The sequence below is a fragment of the Buteo buteo genome, chromosome 13 (assembly GCF_964188355.1).
Source record: "Buteo buteo chromosome 13, bButBut1.hap1.1, whole genome shotgun sequence".
In the NCBI taxonomy this organism is placed as follows: Eukaryota; Metazoa; Chordata; class Aves; order Accipitriformes; family Accipitridae; genus Buteo; species Buteo buteo.
Window position 1 is genome coordinate 204,815 of NC_134183.1, and position 19,862 is coordinate 224,676.

The 19,862-nt window shown below is 53.7% G+C and overlaps 1 long non-coding RNA gene across 2 annotated transcripts; it reads right to left on the reverse strand.

Moving 5' to 3' along the window:
- Positions 1 to 476: 476 nt before the first annotated feature.
- Positions 477 to 18,051, reverse strand: LOC142038567 (uncharacterized). 2 transcript variants are annotated; one of them, XR_012652599.1, is made up of 4 exons: positions 18,005 to 18,051; positions 4,308 to 7,383; positions 3,914 to 3,972; positions 477 to 1,384 (listed from the first exon to the last, which is right to left on the reverse strand). It is a non-coding gene; the product is annotated as an uncharacterized LOC142038567 (long non-coding RNA). The 2 variants fall into 2 exon arrangements; XR_012652598.1 differs by having other exon boundaries at positions 3,914 to 7,383.
- Between the last annotated feature and the right edge of the window lie 1,811 nt (positions 18,052 to 19,862).

Below are 19,862 nucleotides of genomic sequence, written 5' to 3' on the forward strand. Positions count from 1 at the left end.
TCCAAAGTACACGGTTTTAATGGGACTAGGGGTTTTTGTGCGTGTTGCATAACGCGGAGGGACACCTGGCCAGCTGAGCTGCCCAAGAGAGGTGCTACTGAACTGCCAGGGAAATGCACCATTGAAAGCCAGACAGAAAGAAAGTACTTCAGAGCACTCCGTCAAAACATCAGGGAAAAAAACCCATAACATTCAGTTGCCTCTCTTTTTAAATGTTTAGACAAATACCTAACTGCTTACATACACCTAACAAATCATATACTACAGCTATTTGGCAGTTACAGTTTAAACAATGCAAGTCAATTTGTAAAATCCCCAGCGCTGCAATACCTCACACTACCAAAAAGGACTGGTGGGTTTCCTAATGCTTTTGGCAGTACTGAAGCATGCAGAGCAACACGTTTTCATGTTATCTCGACTGTTACAACTGAGAAACCAAAGACCAGTGATGCCATCGACTTTAGGAAGATGGGCTGTGCTTGGGTCTTTGGAAGGAAATTGACTTTTTTTTTTTTTTCCTCTTTTTTTAAAGAGAGTGAAAAGTCTTGTTACTGATGACTTCTACTGTCAAGTCGATCACCTCTGAAGATCCACTCTGATGGGAAGTTCCTAAAACAAAATTTCTTTGAGAGAGAAAGACTTCCATTTTGGAAAATCTCTTTCCAACTGAAGTCAAAATTACACACTGTAGGTTAAAGGAAAAAATACATTCCTGAAGCAGTAACTCATCAAAACCACCTCAGGACTCACTGTCACTAGTTACAAGGCTGCTAATGCTTCCTGGGAAAGCCTGGAAAACACACAGATGCGACGCCCATTTGTCCCGTTTTGCCCGCGTCTCTTCTTTGACCTTGACTGCTTTTAGTACAGATGCTAATTATCTCCGTAACGTTTTTGAGTACTACTATAAGATATTTAAAAAAAAAAAAAAAAATCATTGACTGTAAAAGCATAAAGGTTTTATCATGAAAACAAAGTCTGTTTCTTCTGAACAGCTGAACTCTTACGAACAGTTTCTTCCCTCTTTTAGTACAAAATTAGTTTCACAGTATCATTTACTAGCAAGCACACAGAAACAGAAGATTATGCTTTCAGGAAGAGAAAATAAACTGAGGGAAGTAAACTTTGTATAGGTGTAACATGCTCCAGAACAGAACTTATTTTTAGTATTTGTGTTAAAATATTTCATGTAAAAAAAAGTAGAAGGAGAGCTGGCACACTCTCAACGTTAAAGTCCGTACCGCAAGTACCTTTGGAAAAACGCAGACACACATCGTAGGCGTACCTTGTACTTGCAGGCCTCTACGGAATCTTTCCATCTGTCTCGTACCGCCACGGCAGAAGAAAGGGCAACCACGGCAAAACGGTGCCAGCTGACATCCAGCTGAGCGAAGAAAAAAAAAAAAAAAAAACATTAGCACAAAGCTGGGGAGGAATCCAAAGCTGCCCTTTTTTTTTTTTTGTGAAGGTTTGTGAAGACAGTACGACTGAGCGGAGGAAAAACTATTTTTGCGTCATCTTCGGTACGGTTGTTGACACAGGCCACTAGAGCTTTTGCATTTTTCAGACAACTGTGCCTTTTTTTTTTTTCCCTTTCTTTTTTGACTCACTGGCAACTTTACTTTCACTAGAACTCACTTTCCTAGATACACGCAGGTGACACACATAGAGACCTACCTACGTTTTGTCAAGCCTTAGTATAGCCGAGGCTATACGTCCCAAGTTGAGTATTTTTGCTAGAGAGCACAGCAACACATCTGTCCTTGTGAACTGCCTCGTTGCAAAAAAAGAATCATTTTTTCCAGGCCGTTGCTCCAAACGGGCAAGATCTTTTAAAACCGCAGTTGTGCCACCAAACCCGCTCAGGGTCCCTCCTAGCTTTTGACCGCCCTGAGATTTAACAGGCACACGCTCCATTCCATCTTCCAACAGCAAAAATACGTTAACGCTCTCGGACCCAGAGCGCAACCCTACGGATGTCCACGCACACACCCTGCCGTTTTGATGAGGAGCCACCGAGCACCCCTGCGAGCACAGCTGCACGCGCCGGATCGGCTTCCCCTACGCCCCGAGTTACCGGTTCCGGTGAACGTAGTTTCTGACGCTTTAAACCGAAAACCGTATCTCGACGCTCCGCCACAGTAGAAACGACCCATCGCCAGAACGCTACAAAAACGCAGTAACGCCAATTGCAAACCCACAGCAGCAACAGCTCCAGAAATATTGAGACCAGGAACAAGGGAGAAAAATAAAACAGCTTCATCTCACGCACAGGGGAGCGGCAGGCAGAGAAAAGGGTCGGCATTCTGAGCCCTTACAGAAAACGGGCATTCTCCTTCCATTCCTCAGCCCGTCCGTGAAGGTCTAAATACTGCAACACTACTACGGCAACGTCGAGAGCAGGGAACAGCAGCCCGGCCGCCGGACTTGCCACTGACCCGTGCTATTTCCGTAGCAGGACGCGTACGCAGAGGGACACGTTTTGCCACACGCAGCCCTGAACTTCCTGAAAATTTACGTTTACCAAAAAAAGCCATTTGGAACATATTGCCAAACAACATTCGGCAAGAAAGCTTTGATGCCTGTGACACACGCAAGTTTTTGGTCACTTGCTATTTGCTTCCTGTTGCTGCTGCTGTTCTTCCTTCAGAAATTCTACTCGTAGCCCAGTTATTCACTACTGGTTCAAGCATTTGCCTTCCTGGTATTACCAGCACATTCACAGAGGCAAATAACTTGCTTGCTCTTCTACAATTATCCAAACGACAATTACAGCCATGAAAGAGAAGGAGAGGTCAGGCAGCAGAAGAGCTCTGCAGGCTGGCACCAGTCAATATTGCACTCTCGAAGAACAAACAACAACAAAACAAAACCGTGACCCTGTATCCTTCTTTTTTTTTTTTTTTTTTCCCCTTCTTCTTTCAGAGCTCATCCCTGCCTCAGCATTTTGTCTTGCCAGAGCATGAAGCGCAGGTGATCCGTACCCTGACGACTTTTGCGTGTGATGAATGCCTGTTCAGAAATAGTCCAGATCTGCAAGACTGGTGTCATTTCTATGGTTTTAATCATCATAACTCACATTTTATTTACTCACGCATTTGTGAGGAAACTAATTAACTTTTAGACACTGCCTCTCCTTTTTTTGAGGGGTGGGGGTGGAAATGTGTTAGAGACTGAAAAACATTACAATTCAGAGCTCCCAACCACGAGGGAGTGGTGGAGAAATCAATGAAAGCAAAGACCAACAGCAGCAACATCAGCTGAAAGTTGGCTTTCATTCCGATCACGTACTTAAGCGACTCTCCTTGCAAGTCTATGCCTCGGTCCTAGGAATGGCTAGTCCCTTTTTGGAAGGACAAACTTTCTCACTTAAAAGTCCTAGACTGAAGACTCCGCTGAACGGAATGGGGATTGTGCCACGGGACAACATGCCCTCAACACTCTTAATGGGGAAGGGAAAAAAAAAAAAACAAACCCAAATAAAAATCAAGTACCAGTTCCCATCATGTTTCACTCATTACATTTCTACTGGCATCTAGGTGCTCAAAAATGAACTACAAGGACACCACATATTCCTAAAAATTCAGTTATACATAAAAAAGTAAAAGGCTGTTTCCAACTTGCCCATAAAATCAGTATGAACAGAGAGAAGAGAAACACTCGACCCCCTAAAGCAGCTAACAGGCAGCTCTGAATTTACCAGACAGGAAATTTCATTCTTTCACCTGAAACAAAAACACATCAAGAGACCAGTTCAGGAACAGGGCACGATCTGTTAACAGCAATTTTTCCATCAGCTTTTCGGCTCTAGCAGCAAATTTGCCTTCTCTGTGGGTTTAACGTGGAGCATCTGTAGTGCCCTCGAACTCGCAAGTGTTTCTCTCCGCTCCCCCAGCCCGATACGTGCGATTACCTGAGCAGCAAGCGGAACTAACCACGCAGGATTTTCTTCGTGTGACGCGGAAGGTGACGCTAGGAGAAGAGGAGACAAAGAAATGAACCTGCTTGTCACACCCAGCCAACGGTGAAAAGACAGGGGAGGATTCTGCCGGAAGGGCTCTGCACCCCAGGAGCTCCCGCCAGCCGGTTTCTCTCCCCTTTGCCCGGTACCGAGGGGACGACGGCACCTCGCCCGCGCCCCCTCGCGGGGCGGGGGGGGCTGCCCCAGGTGAGCCGGGGGACCCCCACCTCGCTTCTGCCCGCGGGAACGGACCGGGAGAGACACTCCACGCAGAGAGAGGAGCGTGGTGTGGATTGCATGCCCGAGGGAAGAGGCCGGGCTCCCCGCTGGCAGAAGGACAACTCACCTCCCTGCTGCTCGGAGCTGCTTGCTGCGGACAGCCCTGCCTGCGCCCGGCCGCTCTTCGGCCGTGCTGGGAGCGCAGTCCGGCCGACGGACGCGCCAGCGAAAAGACGCTCCAGCTAATCGCGCCCCCTGCTCGTTACAGCCGCAGGTACTTTTGCCTCTGGCTAATGCACGCTCCAGACAGCGGACACCCCGCCTCGTTCCAGCTCCCGCTTGCTACAGTTCTGGCTCCTTGAAGCCCCAGCTCCGCACTGAAGCTCCGGCTGATTTCAGCTGCTTCTCCTTACAAGCTCCAGCTACGTGCAACGGTCTCGGCTTTCCATAAGGTTGCATATCAACTGCTGTCAGAACTGGAGCATTAGGATTAAACAGCAGAGTTACACGCCAAGTAAATATTCGTTAAGTTTGGGCGATTAATTACTTAATAACTATTCTGAGCGGCGCAGAAAGAACAGCTGGACTCAAAGAGGGCACGTGGGGTCTGAAAAGCGCCTTTCCCCCCCACAGACCATCGCAGATGTTGAGCTCGGCCTGCTGCGTGCCGGCCTCCCGAACTTCGGCGTCCCACACAACCAGACCCCCATCTACGGGGAGGGACCACGCACCCTGCCCGCCCCCCGCTTCCCCCCGCAGCCCCCAACACCCTCCCACCCGCCTGCAAAACCAGCCAAGCCGGCTCCCGCTTTTGGCCCCCACACCAGCTGACTCGGGGCCCGTTTGGGAGCCAAAAAACCCGGCCGCTGAGCCTGTTCTCAAGGCCCAAACACGCAGGGCCGGACCTCTGTTTCTGGGCCCAAAGCCGCGCAGCTCGGTCTGTTTCCGAGCCCCCAAATCAGCCACGCGAGCCTGTTGTCAAGCCCCAGGAACAGAAAACTTGTTCTCCATTTCTGACCCTGCAGTGCCCACGGGCGACGCCGAGCGTAGCCACCCCACAGCCCTGCGCCCCCGGGGCCCCACGCGCAGTTTCGGGGAGCGCTCGGGACCTGCAGAGGGCCCGGCCCCACGCCTCTCCAGGGCAGCCCCAGCACAGGCAGGGCGTCGCTTCTCGATTGCCGTTTCAGGCTTTATTTCCCCGCCATCACCGGCACGGCCAGGCCCCCCACCCCAAACCTCCCAGCCGAAGCACCCCCGCGGGTAGCCGGGCCCAGCCACCCGGAAAACAAGAAAACCAAAGAGGGAACAACAAGACAGACAACGTGGGGAAAGGCAAGGAGAAAGACACAGAAACAGAGAGAGCGCGGGAGGGATAGGGAGCAGGACAGAGAGATGGAGCAAGAAAGGAAAAAAGGACGGGAGGCAGAACCAAGGGAAAGAGAGACAAGGACGGGGAGCAGGACAAAGGGACGGAAGAGGAAAAAAAATTAGCGACGGGCTGCAGGACAGAGATGAAGGGATTAAATAGACACAGGGAGCATGACAGAAGGACAGAGAGGAGACAGACAAAAGGGACAAAGAGCAGGCCAGCATCGGAGGGGAAAAAAAACCAACTGCGATGGGCAGTGGGAGAGAGAGATGGAAAAAAGAAAAAAAATACTGAGGAACAGAAAAAAGAAAGCAGCGACAGCTAGCTGGACAGGGGGACACAGTTAGAAAGGGCGGGAGAGGGAAGGGGGCAGAGAAAGACAGACAGAAAAGGTAGCGAAAGAAAGCAAGGCAGAGGGACAGCAAGGCGGGGGGGAAGGGACAGGGGTCTGGACAGAGATGGAGAAATAAGCAGCAGGGACAGAGGAAAAGAGACAGAAAGAGGGACAGGGAACATGGCAGAGAAGGAAAAATCAGGACAGCGGCAGGACGGAGATCAAAAACTGGGACGGTCCTCAGGACAGAGAGGAATACGAATACGAGCAGGGAGCGGGACAAAGGGATACAGCGAGAAACGACGGGACAGGAAGCAAGACAGAGCGACAGACAAGAACGATGACGACGAGAGAGAGAGAGCGAGAAAGGCAAAGACCGTGAGAAGCACGGGGCAGTGGGGAATTAGAAAGCGAGGTATCAGGAGCCCTGCAGATAGAGGGAGGGTGAATAAAAAAGGGGCAGGAAGCAGCACAAAGGGTCACAGAGAGTAAGAGATGAACAGGAAGGAGGACAGGGCCAGTGAGATCCACAATGACAAAAATAAACAGCAACAGCGAGCAAGACAAAGGGCGAGAGAGAGAAACAGAACGTAGGAAGAAGAGAGATAGGAAGGCAGGGACACGGAGCAGCACATAGAGGCGCAGAGAGGAAAAGAACGCCAGAGAACAGGCCAGAGAAATTGGGAGGCGGGGAAAGAGGCGGATGCAGATCAGGACAAGGAGATGGAAAAGGAAAAAACAGCAACTGGCTGCAGGACAAAGACGGGGGTGGGGGTAGGGAGAGGAAGAGGGAGCAGGACAAGAGAATAGACAGAAGAGGAGAGGTACAGGGAAGCAAAATTAAAAAAAAAAAAACAAACCACAAAAACAAACCCCAAACGTCACAGCAGCATGAGAAAGCGAGGGGGAGGCAGGGAGGGACCGGGACGCACAAGAGGAGCGACAGGGCCCCGAGGGCCCAGCACTCACCACAGCTCTCGCTCTTGGAGCTGCCAGGAGGCCTTGCCAGCTCAGAATCTTCCTTCTCCTTCTCTCCTGCCCTCCTCTTCTGTAACTGCAGTCGCTTGGCTGTCCTCCACATAACGGAACACGCGAGCGCCTCGCAGCTCTTACGAGATGAGGCCCCCTAGACACGTAGCCTCGCTCGCTCGCTCACTACGTGGCCGTACCGCGCTGCTGGTCATGCATACAGACCCTGGCGGTCTGACCTGCTGTGGACTACGAGGAGGGATCCTCCCACACCCAGAGAGGCAGGCTCTCTCTTGCCTGCAGCGGGAGGCAGCTGCCGGCCGGCCTTCCGTTTCTTCTTCTCTACCTTTCTGTGGCCTCTCCAGCTTCAGCAGCTCCCGTCCACAGCCAGCAAGCGCTCCGCCTGTCCCTCTGTGCTCCCGCGCCGCGAGGAGAGGGAGGCCAGGCAGAGACAGCCCACGCGAGCCTGAGGCTGCTGCAGTCAACGGCATCCCCGGGGACGAGCGGACAACCGCACTCACAGCGTGGCCTCTGGGAGAGGGAAAGAGGCAGCAGTGACCGTTATTAGCGTAGCTCGACCCCGGCCGGAGCCCCTCCTTCCGCAGGGGCTTCCGCAGACACCGCTCGTTCCCCGCGCCGCTGCTAACGGCACCCACGTTCAGGGAGACTCGAGAACATCGGAGGGCCAGCTTGCTGCCCTCACGACAGGGCTCGGGGGCTGCCTGCGGCTACAGCACAGGCTTCAGGGGAGGGGCTGGAGCTGGGGGCAGCCGGACGGGCCGAGCGGGGCCGGGGGAAGGCGCCGGGGGAGCTCCGGCGACTCGGGGAGGCGCCCGCTGGCCGCGCCTGGGGGGTGCCCGCCTCCGTCCCCTCTTCCCTTCTATCGGCTCTCGGGGAAGTGCCCGGCGCTGCCCTGGCCCGGCTCGCCTCCGGCGGACCGGGAGCCCGCCGCAGCGGCCGCTTCGCAGCTTCCCGTCCCGCCAGCCCCGGGCGGCCGGCAGGCAGGAGGCACCCCCCCGCCACCGCCCCCGCCCCGGCCCCCGCCGGAGGGGATCGCTGGCCTCACCCGCGGTCTCGGCGCTCGCCCGCCGCCGCCACGCTGCTCCCGGACACCGCGCATGCGCCGGAGGGGCCGGAGCCGGCGAGCGAACGCCGGGCTGCCCCACGCGCAGGACGGCGCATGCGCCCGGGAGGCGCGTCCGCACGGCTGGTCGGGGAGCGGGCGCAGCGGGAAGCCCGCGGAAAACCACGCGAAACCGGCAACGCTCCTGAGTCTGACCTGGTCGGACTCCGGGGGCCGCGGCGGCAGCGAGGACTACGCCGCGCCCGAGAGCCGCGCTGCTGCCCGGCTGCCGAGTCCGCGAAAACTACAGCTCCCGGCATGCCCCGGGAGGCAGCCTGCCCTGCTGCCTGACCCCGAGGGGACGCCGCTTCCGTTTCCGCCCACCCCCACGCCGGCGCAGCCGCAGTCCCCGCCGAGCCCCCAGCGCCGGTCCGGGCGGCTCCAGCGCGCTCCCGCCGCCGCCGCCCCGGCACGGCGCGGCCCCCCCCCCGCCCGGCTCCAGCTTCGCCCAGCGCCCGCCGCCGCCGCCCCGGCACGGCGCGGCCCCCCCCCGCCCGGCTCCAGCTTCGCCCAGCGCCCGCCGCCGCCGCCCCGGCACGGCGCGGCCCCCCCCCGCCCGGCTCCAGCTTCGCCCAGCGCCCGCCGCCGCCGCCCCGGCACGGCGCGGCCCCCCCCCGCCCGGCTCCAGCTTCGCCCAGCGCCCGCCGCCGCCGCCCCGGCACGGCGCGGCCCCCCCCCGCCCGGCTCCAGCTTCGCCCAGCGCCCGCCGCCGCCGCCCCGGCACGGCGCGGCCCCCCCCCGCCCGGCTCCAGCTTCGCCCAGCGCCCGCCGCCGCCGCCCCGGCACGGCGCGGCCCCCCCCCGCCCGGCTCCAGCTTCGCCCAGCGCCCGCCGCCGCCGCCCCGGCACGGCGCAGCCCCGCTGCCGCTCCGTGCGTGCGATACGGACCCCACCGTCCTCCTCGGGGCTTTCCCCGGAGCCCGCCGGGCGACTGCGCAGCCCCGCCACGGGGCCCGGTGAGCACCCCCCCCCCACGCGCACGTGCTCCCAGCCGCCCTGTGAGCCGCCGCCCCCCCCCCCCCGCCCCGCGCGCACGTGCTTCCAGCCCCCCTGTGAGCCCCCAGCTCCCCCCCCCGCCCCCGGCCTCGGCACAGGCGGCCCCCACCTCCCCCGGGCCACCCCCGCCTCCGACGTTCGCGGTCCGAGGGGCGCCCGGCCCCGCTCACCTTCTCCCGAGGGGCAGCCGCAGCCCGCCACTGCTCCGCTCCTGCCTCGGCTCCTGCCTCGGCTCCCACCGGCCCCGCCCCGGCCCCTCCCCCGGCAGCCCCCCCTTTCCAGGGAGGGGCCGGCCCCAGCAGCCTCACTGCCCGCACCTGCGGCTCCTCCAGCCCCGGCCCGCAGCTGGGGGACCGAAACCCGGAACAAAACTCCTCAACACCCATGGGAAGTTAAGCAGCAGGCACTTCCTTGATTGAATGAAAGATGTCAAGAGTCACCTCATTTGGAAGAGGTGTTAACTGGGGTCAAAATACAGATTTGAATACCCATCTTATTTTACTTCTAAGACTTGGCGATTGCCAGGTATCATCTTTTCCATTTACCCAGGTCCACCAGCGAGGCCACAAGGGAGATTTCTTCCAGAGAGAGGAGAGAGTTATTAAGTCTAAAGTCCACGATTTGCTTTTCTCCTTCATGAAAAGATGAGTGGATCATATCTCATCACTAGTCCCCCAAACTGTTAACCCTGAACTTTTCACCTGTCCTTTAATACAGTCAACTCCAAGCTAAATTTTTTCCGTCATTAAGAGGGGACCAAAGATCATGTAAAATATTATTATACTTTCTACAAATACATCCCCATCTTAGAGCTTTAGCTACTAGAGAAAGTCTTTGGAGTTTGGGGTCAGAGGAGCTGCAAGTATAAACTTTCATACAGCTCTGTTTAGGATGTGTGATTTTTCTCTGGTTGTCTAAAGCAGTCTAAATTTCCGTAGACGGTCCCGACTCTGGGTGGCTCTAACAAGGATCCTGGAACTCCAGTAAATTCTAAACAGCGTTTTATATTTCAAATATGATCCCAAGTTCCTTTTTGCACTTGTCTCTACGGTTTGGGCAACTGACAGCCCCAAGGGGTGCCTGTACAAGTTTCTCCCGAAGGGCGATTAAATTAATTCTTTTGTCCATGAGGTGGATGGTTTGGTAATGTTATAATTCACAACGCTATAACTCCTTCTTTCAAATTTAAAAAAAAACAATTGCCTTTTAAATCCATCCCATTTAATTTGCTAAAATGATTCTCATTGTTCTACATCTGTTCTCAAGTTTTGGTTAAATTCAATGTCAATATTCTCCACGGAACTAGATTTTCATCTGACTTTGGAATCGGAAGGCAGGCTGTTACTGAGGTTAAACTTTGTGTCTTTACCAAACTTTGAATCAATTACAAAACTAGATTTATTTTTTTTTTAATCCAAATTACAAAAACGGTTAACATCAAGATTAATAGCTCAAACAATAATTGTTTCATTTTGTTTATCTCATGTTTAGAACCCCTCAAAAAAACCCACATAAACCCTATAAACACAGAAAAAGATTACTGCCCTCGACAATATTCCTAATAGCAACCCCAACAGTATAAACTTTACACAACTGTTTTCCCAAATAGATAACGTGAAACTTACTTATAGATTTTCAGGTTTAAAGGGCCAGTTTCTTTAGACTTCCAATTTCTTGTTGGTGCTTTCTTTATTCTTGAATAATGAAGCCAAGGTTCTTCTCCCAGACCTTTACTGCTATAAGGGTTGTTAAAGTGACTCGATACGGTCCTTTCCACTTCTCCGTGATTTCATATATATTCAATCTAATCTCCCGGTCGGAAGGGATGCGCTGCTACGTCCAATTCTAAGGGTCCAGCTGTGGAGACATACTGACAAAGTTCCTGAAAAGAACTGCTTAAAGAAATCATAACACCTTTTAAAAACCTATCTCCAAAGGCACTCAAGATACTCAGAACATAGGACTCTCGATATGGTCTTTCATACAATATTTCATAGTGACTTCAATTTTCTTTCTTTTCTGGCTATACTCTGATTCTTAATAGAGCCATGGGTAATGCTTAAACCCATGTGAGGAGTGAGGTTTCCTGACAAATTTTACTCGACTGTTGCTTAAAGGGTATAGTTCATTCTCTCTCTCTCTCCCCCCCCCCCCCCCCACTTGCTTGTGGTCTATGTGGAGTGTGATAGTCTCAATCTATAGATAATACTTTGCTCAACTCGTCTCCTAATCTTTGCTATAAAATGAGAGCCATTGTCAGATGACATTCTTACAGGCACCCCACATTTTGGTATTATCTCTTTGAGCAAGACTTTGACTACTTCCCTTGCTTTGTTGGTGCGACGAGGGAAAGCCTCGGGCCACCCAGTAAAGATATCAACTAAAACTAGGATAGATCCTTCTTTTCAAGGCAATTCTATAAAATCAATTTGCTAATATTCTCCTAAAAAAATTTCCTTCTTTAATAATCCCAAAGATGATCTTATTACTGATTCGGGGATAATTTTATATATAAATTTCACATCCGCTTATAATTGTTTAAGCAATCTTTGTCATATTTCGCTTTCTGTTCCCCAGTATACTTTGTGATGTTCAGCTCGGGCAACTTCTCTTATTATTGTGGGTGGGACTCTTATTTGACCTGTCGGTGTTACAGCCTATCCTGTTTCATTTTGTTAGCCTGCAATCTAATAATTAATTCTTCATCTTTTTCGTTATACTTTGGAGTTTCTTTAGGCAACTTTATACTTTTCTCTGGAACTAGTGCTAGGATGCCTTTTTCCGCAGCCTCTTTAGCAGCTTTATCAGCCAGTCGGTTACCTGCGTTCGGACCGGTCTTACCTAACTGATGTGCTTTACAGTGCACTATCGTGACTGCTGTTGGTTTTTGAATGGTTTCTAACAATTCCGGTATTTGTTCTGCGTGCTGAATGGTGGTTCCTTGCGCAGGTAACAGTCCTCTTTCTCTCCGCATCGCTCCATGTGCGCGTACTGCTCCAAAAGCATACTTTGAGTCTGTCCAAGTGTTGACTCGCTTTCCTTGACTTAGTTCCAGAGCTCGAATGAGAGCTATCAATTCAGCCTTTTGGGCAGATATCGTCGAAGGCAAAGCTGGCAACGCAATTACCTCCTCAGTAGTTGTCGTCTATCTTGATAAACGTTTTCCTTCACAGATGGAACCGCTTCCGTCGGCATATAGTTCCCAATCCGTTTCTTCTAGCGGCACATCTCAGAGATCCAGTCGGCTGGAGTAAACTCTTTCGATTGTCTGCAAGCAGTCACGTTCCAGTTCTCCTTTAACTTGAGCGGTTGTTGAAAACGCAACAGGGCTAACGGTGGTAGTAGTTTTTAGGTAAACATCATCTTGTTCCAGCAACACCACTTGGTATTTCAGCATCCTGCTAGGGGATACCCAATGCCCCCCTTTCTGTTTTAGCACAACCGTTATCATATGGGAAACGTACAGTAATCCTTTGTCCTCAGGTTAAACTTACGAGCTTCCTGGATCAGTAGCACAGTTGCAGCGACGGCTCTCGGACGACCAGAGCATCCCAGACTCACATTATCTAATCGCTTCGAGAAGTAGGCCACAGCTCGCCCACTTGGCCCTAAATATTGGGCCAGGATACCCAGAGCTATACCTCTTCTTTCACGAGCAAAAAGTTCAAGTGTCTTTGTGAGATCTGGCAGGCCTAGGGCTGGCACCCCTATTACAGCCTGTTTCAATTCTTGGCAAGTAGCTTGCTCGGCATCGGTCCAATCCGTTGTTTGAGGTTTTGAGCTGCTCCTATCAAGGTCAGGCCAGCAAGCCACAATTTATAATCTACAGGTGACACCACTCGACCATTCCCGGAAATGCTCGTCATTAATTTTTTTCGTCTTAGGTTCGGGGAGACGACAAATTGCCTCTTTTCTCTCAGTTCCCAATTGTCTCTGCCCTTTTAGGATTTTAAAACTCATTTAAATAAGTTTCTTCTTTCTGGGTTATTTGTTTTTTTTCTTTTGACGCTCGACATCCACTGATTCCCCCAAAGTTCAAAAAGTTAATAGTTAACTTTGTGCATTGTTCTTCCGTCTCAGCTACAATTAACAGATCATCCATATATTCCGGCAAGATTTCTTGATTACTTTCTTTCTTCCAAATCTCTAAGTCTCGTGCCAATTGATTTCCAAAAACGGTAAGACTATTCTTAAAGCCTTGAGGCAAGACTGTCGACGTATATTGTGTTTTTCTCCCAGTCTCAGGATTTTCCCATTCCAAAGCAAAAACCTCTTGACTATTGGGATCCAAGGGAATACGGAAAAAGGCATCTTTTCGGTCTAACACTGTGAACCATTCTTGTTTCTCCGTTAGGGTCGTTAACAAAGTATAAGGATTTGCTACTACCGGATGAATATCTTGTACTATTTGATTTATTGCTCTGAGGAGGTCTTGAACTAATCTATCATCTTTTTCATTAGCCTTTTAACAGGCAAGATCGGGGTGTTATATCTGGATTCACATTCTATTAACAATTTGTATCTTAAAAATTTTTGTATTACCATTACTAACCCTTTCTGACTTTCCGGTTTTAGGGGGTATTGTTTAATTCTTACCGGATTCCATCCTGGCTTTAAATCAACTCTCACGGGTTCTGCTTTTCGGATTTACCGGGAACTTCCCAGTCCAGACGATTGGAATTACAGCATTAGACTTTGACTGGTATAATCTTCTGCTGTCGGTAACCATCCTGTTAACAACAAAGCCACTGCTTCGATACGTTTAGTTTCTGGAATTAAAATTTTAATCTCTCCATTTTAAAATTTAATTTCTGCCTCTAAGTTCTCAAATAGATCTCTCCTTAACAGGAGTTTAGGAGAATTTGGCACATACAAAAACTGCCGAGTGACCCGTTGCTTTCCTAATTTCATTGTTAAAGACTTAAAGAAGGGTCTAGTTTCTCGTTCACCTGTTGCACCGACACCACCAATTTCTTCAAAACTTAACTCTCCCTCTAAGGTATTTAAAACTGAAAAGGTGACTCTAGTGTCAATGCAAATTCAATTTTCTGGTCTCCCAGTTTAGCCGTAACCAGAGGTTCTGCTGGGAGACTCCCTTCCGGTCCCCGTCAGATACGTTCACTTAAAAAGAACAAACCTACATATGGCACTTTATTCCAGTTACTCTCTCTCCTACAAAACGACAGTAATCGCAATATAGTATTGTAACTCAAAGTTCTGTTTGTTTACCATTTTTCCTGCAACTCACCCCAACGTGCCAATAAACATCCCGACGCTGATGTTTTTGGTATCTTTTCATCAGCAGTTCCATTTCCTGCACTCTTATTCTTAAACAATTTTGCTAATGCCATTATACTTATATACATTCAAATACCAACTACCAAACAAATGCAAATGACAACTGTCCCAAATAATACACAAAGTCCAACCCAGCAATAGCTTTCGCTTATGACTTACGGGCAGACGCCTAGGCTTCCACTGCAGACGGGTACCCTCCAAGCCCCAACCCTGCGAAGCTTTCGCCACGCCTCACGGGCAGGCTTTCCAAACAAATTCCAAAGCAGCAGCGCCTCACCTTTTTTGCAGGGAACGCTGCGAGGAGCTTTGCGAGTCGAGGGTGACGGTTCTCCCCGAGAATGCCTCGGTGCCGGCCGGAGTTCGATCGACACTCGATCTCGTCCAGTCTCACTCGCAAGGTCCCATCTGGGTCGCCAAAACCGTTCCCAAAATCCAGAATAAAACTCCTTAACACCAACGTGAAGTTAAGAAGCAGGCACTTCGTTTATCGCAGCGCTGGGGACACGGGGGATCGCTCCTCCAAAGGCGTGCCCCACGTAGTATCAAAATCCACCAGTTTTCACAGAGTTTTTCTGTCAGGTCATTGTTACCTAAGCTCCTTCTGTAAAAATGCATACTATGCTCGTTCTTAAATTTAACCTTTATAATGATCAGTCCTTTGATTATATAACCTTATCAATAGCCTTATTTAAAAACAATCATTGGTCAGTTACACTTAGCTCTGCTGACTGGCATCTTCGATCCTCAAATCGAGATGGGAAGGGTAAGGGGGTTTCCAAGCAGCAAACTGGTGTCCACGACAGTTTCCTTAGTTTCCTGAAACAGAACGTAGAAAAGCCAGTAACTTCCTGGTGAGGTTTCTAGGGTTAGCTCTTTCAAACTTTAACAATATTAAGGTTCCTAGAGTCACACGTAACACAGCTCCTAAAGTTTCTATGGCTACGTTTCAAACTTGACAATCCCATACGTTATGCTTCACAATTTTACTTCTTAATCAAACCTAACTCTTCTATGTGATTAAATTTTGATTTCTTTACCAGAATATTTGCAACAGCCGGAGCCCAGCAGGAACAGGGGGGGCACGGCCCGACCCCCCCAGCGCCTCACCTCCTCCTCCTCCCCTGGGCTCCCTCACGGCCCCTCGCCCCGTGCAAAGGGAGCGCAAACGCAGCCCGGAGGGCAAAGAGGCCGGCCGGCCAGCGTTTATTCAGTCAGTCGCGTGCCTATCGAGTCCCGCCAGCGAGTCTGCTCCGGGGCTCGGGGCGCCCCCCCGGCGCTCCCCCTGCCCCTCAGACACCTCTGATAGCATATTTCCATACATTCTGTATGGCCCGTCTAAATATTGGGATGGTTTTAATATTTTGTACCAGCTGTGGAAACTGGTTTGCTGCTAGGTGACTGCAAAAGTGAGATTTGGTAAATAATTATTAGAAATCTTATACTAACACTACGATTGAAACAATAGACAAAAGTACAGCCAAGCAATCGACTAGCAGAGGTAGGTACTCCTAAGTTTTGCAGTTCTTTGCTCTTATGACTAGATGTTCCTGGACGCCAGATGAGAACAATGCTGAAACTGACCACACGTGATTGAAACTGCGTTAAGCTTCAAGATCAAAGAACAAGGACGAGAATAAAGACTTCAAGGACAGCCAGCAAGAACTTCAAATGGGTCCGTGGTGGTAAAAGCAGCCCTTTGCCTCAAAGGGATCCTTCATTGCGCGTGATCGGATGTAGGCAGTACTACGATAATCAGTTATAATCATTTTTATGTATACGTATTCTAATCTGATTAATATGCCATTAGTTATTCTCTATAACCTGTTTGTGCTAAAGCTGTGGCATGCACGCTAGGTGGAACTATCCCCCGTGCATCCAGCGCTGCAATGAAGAATGCCTGCTTTCTAAAACTCCAAAACGAGTCTTAGGGAGTTTCTTCGACCGGCTTTTCAGTATCAGAGGTACAAGGGAGGAAAGAAAAAGAAAAAAAAAAAAAGAAAAAAGAAAAAAAAAAAGGCAGCGGTGTGGGAAAGAGAGGGGACCAGGGGAGGGGCAGGGCGGGACCAGAACGCAGAAGAGGGGAGTCAGGGCCCCGAGGGCCCGGGGCTCACCACAGCTCTCGTTCTTGGCGCTGCCAGGAGAATTTGCCAGTTCAGACGCTTCTTTCTGCCCCTCTCCCGCTCCCCTCCTCTTCTGTAACTCCGGCGGCACGGCCGTCCTCCCCCTAGGAGAACACGCGTCTTGTAGGTCTTGCAAGACGAGGCTTCCCAGGCACGAAGCCTCGCTCGCTCGCACACTACGTGGCCGTACCGCACCGTCGGTGCTGCATACGGACCCTGCGGACTACAAAGAGGGATCCTTCCACACGCGGAGAGGCAGGCTCTCTCTTGCCTGCAGCGGGAGGCAGCTGCCGGCCGGCCGGCCGGCCTTCCATTTCTTCTTCTCTACCTTTCTGTGGCCTCTCCAGCTTCAGCCGCAGCAGCTCCTGCCCGCAGCCGGTAAGCGCCCCGCCTGTCCCTTCGTGCTCCCGCGCCGCGAGGAGAGGGAGGCCGGGCAGCGACAGCCCGTGCCAGCTTTCCTTGCCGGCGGCGTTTCCTTACCGGGAGGAAGCAACGAGCGCGGCGGCACCTCCCGCCGGTGCCGCATTGCCGTTACCGTCGGACGGCACGTGCAGGACCGGGGCAGCCCCGCGCACTCGCAGCCTCCGAGCTGCAGTACCGACCATTGGTCGCGGGGTGGCAGCGGCGAGCGCTTGGCACAACGCGCCAGCGCGCATGCGCGGCACCCCAGCCGCAGTACCGAGCTCTGCTCAATAGGTGGCGGAAGAGAGCGCAGGAGAAACGCGCCGCTACCGCGCATGCGCGGCTCCCGAGCCGCTGTACCGCGTTTTGGTTGCCGGGCAACAGCAGGAGGGCGGCAAAAGGCGCCACCGCGCATGCGCGGCACCCGAACGCCAGTGCCGCGTTTTGGTTGCCGGGCAACAGGTGGAGCGCCGTAAACCGCGCAGCCGCGCATGCGCGGTGGCCGAGGCGTCGTGTCGCGCTTTGGTTGCCGGGCAACAGCGGCGAGCGCCGTAAAAGGCGCACCGCGCATGCGCGGTTGCCGAGCTGCCGTAACGCGCTCCGGTTGCTGGGCAACAGCGCGAGCGCCGTAAACCGCAGAGCCGCGCATGCGCGGTGGCCGAGGCGTCGTGTCGCGCTTTGGTTGCCGGGCAACAGCGGCGAGCGCCGTAAAAGGCGCACCGCGCATGCGCGGTTGCCGAGCTGCCGTAACGCGCTCCGGTTGCTGGGCAACAGCGCGAGCGCCGTAAACCGCAGAGCCGCGCATGCGCGGTGGCCGAGGCGTCGTGTCACGCTTTGGTTGCCGGGCAACAGCGGCGAGCGCCGTAAAAGGCCCACCGCGCATGCGCGGCTGCCGAGCTGCCGTAACGCGCTCCGGCTGCTGGGCAACGCCAGGAGCGCCGCCGCGCATGCGCGGTTGCCGCCACGCCGTGTCGGAGCTCCGGCGACTCGGGGGAAGGCGCCCGTTGGCCGCGCCTGCGGGGTGCCCGCCTCCGTCCCCTCTTCCCTTCTATCGGCTCTCGGGGAACTGCCCGGCGCTGCCCTGGCCCGGCTCGCCTCCGGCGGACCGGGAGCCTGCCGCGGCGGCCGCTTCGCAGCTTCCCGTCCCGCCAGCCCCGGCCGGCCAGGAGGCACCCCTCGCCACCGCCCCCGCCGGAGCGGATCGCTCGCCTCACCCGCGGTCCCGGCGCTCGCCCGCTGCCGCCGAGACCCGCGCCCTGCGCGCCGCCACGGTGCTCCCGGACGGCGCGCCGGAGGGCTCAGAGCCGGCGCGCGAACGCCGGGCTGCAGTACCACATTTTGCCCACAAGGCGGCAGCACCCGACGCGGCGGCGCTGCTGCGCACCTGTGCGGTGCCGCCGCTGCTGTTCCGCGCTTTGCCCGCTGAGCGCCCGCCCACACCGCGCACGTGGGGCGGCACCGGCATTTCCTTACCGGGAGGAAGCAACGAGCGCGGCGCCACTCTCCCCCCGTGCCGCACTGCCGTTACCGTTGGACCACGGGTGCCGTTACAGGGGCACCACCGCGCCTTTGCAGCCTCCGAGCTGTAGGACCCCATTTTGGTCGCCGGGCAGCAGCATCCCCACAACGATCCTCTTCGGAGCAGCGGCTGGACGAGGGATGACTGACACCTCAGCCCAGCAGAGACCAGACACAGGCGGCAACTACTTACTGGGGGCACAGGGCTTACGTTGCCCTGCCCTTTCCCCACTCGCAGCCCAGGCAGTCATCTTCATCGCCTCCGTTCCAAAAAGCACCCGAGTGCCTGGAGCGTTTACAGCAGTCAAGTGCAAAGAACAGACAAGTCGGGTGGTCGCTTCTGCCCCTGCCCTCCCCACCCCATTATCTAGAGAGGAGAAGCAGCACAGGGAACCTGCAAATGGGGGGGGGGAAGCGGGGGGGGTGTCCCCTGGAGCAAGCCCCAGGGACTGCTGTATCCCCTCTGCATGTGGCATCAGGGTTGCGGGAGTGACAGCAGCCAGTCAACAGATGCTGGCGACAGATTTTAAAAACAAAAAATAACGCCTGGTTCAGCTGACAGCCTCAAGGCAGGCCACAAGAGACCCAAAGCTGCTCTGTGCCAGAGGGGCAGCTCTGTTCAGCAGGAAACGCCGCGTCCCAGCGCACCACATGCCAGCGGCCCACCTGCAAGCGAGCGATACCCTGGCCACCCTGGGGCTCAGTTGGGGTGGGCGCACCTTTCCTCACCTCCGTGCCGTCAGAACTCTGCTCTCCCAATCCTGCGCGCACGCAAGGCTTCTTGTGCGGGGCTTGTCTCTTATGGAAGAGACGCTGCACGGTGTTACTTACCGCCCCGCCCTCCGGCGTGCAAAGGAAGCAGCCGTGAAGCAGGGATAGCAAAGAGGCCTGTCGGGATAGTAGTAGTCCTCAGCAGATGACCGTAGAGCCCTCGAGGTTCCATCTTTGCTCCCTACAGGAGCGTGGCGCCGCACTCCTTGCCGCTCCCGCCAGCAAGCGACACAATTGCCCTTTGCTGCCTGCAACAGGCAGTACCTGCACGGCCCCAGTACTGCCGCTTACAGAGCGAGAGGCGCTCGCTATAAAGCGGCAATGAAGAACAAGGACGGCCCGTCAAGATGGCAGAAGAAACATAGAGAGCCTCCAGCATTAGCCAGGCAGGGCTTGCAACTCACCTCGTGTCGTGGTTTAACGCCAGCCAGCAACAAAGCCCCACGTGACCGCTCACTCGCTCCCCGGCCCCCAGTGGGACGGGGAGACAATCGGAAGGGCGAAAGTGAGAAAACTCGTGGCTTGAAACGAAAACAGTCTAATCATTAAAAAGAAACAACAACAACAACTTGCAAGGAAAAGAAGAAGAAAAAATGACAGAGAATGGGGTGCAGGCAGCATGCCAGGGGTCTGGAGCCTGACGGATGATGGGGGGGGGGGGGGGTGTGTGTAATATGGAGGAGGGAAAAGAAGAAGGGGGGGGACGGGACAGGAGACAGAAGAGCAGGGGATGCAGGGGGAAACAACTCGCATGGGTTAAAAACTCGCATGGGTGAAGGGGGT